At 44.8% G+C, this 1,582-nt stretch overlaps 1 protein-coding gene across 1 annotated transcript in view; it reads left to right on the top strand.

The window, feature by feature from the left end:
• The window catches only part of LOC106329846 (senescence-specific cysteine protease SAG39), a 6,489-nt gene that overhangs the window by 3,986 nt on the left and 921 nt on the right, over nucleotides 1-1,582 (top strand).

Raw genomic sequence — 1,582 nt, 5'->3', positions numbered from 1 at the left:
AATGAAGCATATCTTGCTTCGACAGATGTTGCATCCCACGCTCACTTATATGTCCAAGCCTCATATGCCATAGCTTAGTCATATCTTCCTCTGGGATCTCTGGCGATGCAATATTTTCTGAACCGGTAACCGTTGTACCCTTCAGTAAATACAGAGTACCGTTCATGAAACCCTTCAAAATCACATCAGAACCCCTGTAGACATTCAAAACTCCATCGCCACCCAAATATTTGAACCCTTTCTTATCCAGAAGACTCACGGATATCAAATTCTTTGTCATTGATGGAACATGCCTAACCTTGTTCAATGTGCATAATCTACCATCATGTGTCCTGAGCTTGATTGAGCCGATCCCAACAATCTTGCAGACAAAGTCGTTTGCCATCTTAACTTGCTGTCAAGTACCTCTGTGTACTCTGAAAACCACTCTCTCCTCGGTGTCATATAGTAGGATGCTCCCGTATCAAGAACCCACACATCAGAAGAGTGTGTGTGACCGTGCACAACATGAGCGATGTCGTCGTCAGACTTGGTTTCATCCTCGGCTACTGCAACAGATCCAAACTGTTGCTCCTTCATCTTGGGACAGTCTGACTTCTAATGTCCCTTCTCTTTGCAATAGTTCCATATATCAGATGCTTTAGAACCCCTTGGAAACGACTTCCTATCTTTCAAGTCCTTCTGTTCCGATGTCCCTTCACACCACTGACAAACAACCCCGATGATTGATTATCTGTCCCTGAGCTGGATGCCTTATGGTGCAATTCCAGACTATGAAGCGCCGACCTAACTTCTTCCAGTTTCACTGTATCTTTGCCAACAATGAACGATTGCACGAAGTTCTCGAAGGAGTTTGGCAGAGATACCAACAAGATTAGTGTCGCGTCTTCATCCTCCACCTTAACATCGATGTTACGCAGCTCCAGTAATATCGAATTTAGCTTGTCAAGATGGTCGCGAAGCTCAATACCTTCTTGCATACGCAAGGCGAAGAGGCGTTGCTTCAGAAGTAGCTTATTCGTCAGAGATTTTATCATGTACAAACTCTCCAACTTCTGCCACAAACTAGCAGCCGTTTTCTCATCCGATACTTCGATGATAATCTTGTCTGCTAGACACAACAAAATTGTTGAGAACGCTTTCTCTTCCAGAGCCTCCAAATCAGCTGCTTCAGATTTCTTCCCTGACAATGGTCCCCAGATGCCTTGTTGCTTCAACAACGCATGCGTCTTAATCTGCCAAAGACTGAAGCTATTTCTCCCATCAAACTTGTCGATCTTCGCGTTTATTCTAGACATCTTCTTACCACTGACAAACAACCCCGATGATTGATTGTCTGTCCCTGAGCTGGATGCCTGATGGCGCAATTCCCGACTATGAAGCGCCGACCTAACTGCTTCCAGTTTCACTGAATCTTTGCCAACAATGAACGATTGCACGAAGTTCTCGAAGGAGTTCGGCAGAGATACCAACATGATTAGTGCCGCGTCTTCATCCTCCACCTTAACATCGATGTTACGCAGCTCCAGTAATATCGAATTTAGCTTGTCAAGATGGTCGCGAAGCTCAATACCTTCTTGCA

This window comes from Brassica oleracea, chromosome C3 (assembly GCF_000695525.1).
Source record: "Brassica oleracea var. oleracea cultivar TO1000 chromosome C3, BOL, whole genome shotgun sequence".
NCBI lineage: Eukaryota > Viridiplantae > Streptophyta > Magnoliopsida > Brassicales > Brassicaceae > Brassica > Brassica oleracea.
The sequence above is the reverse complement of the archived record's forward strand: the minus strand, read 5'-3'. Positions and strand labels throughout refer to the sequence as shown.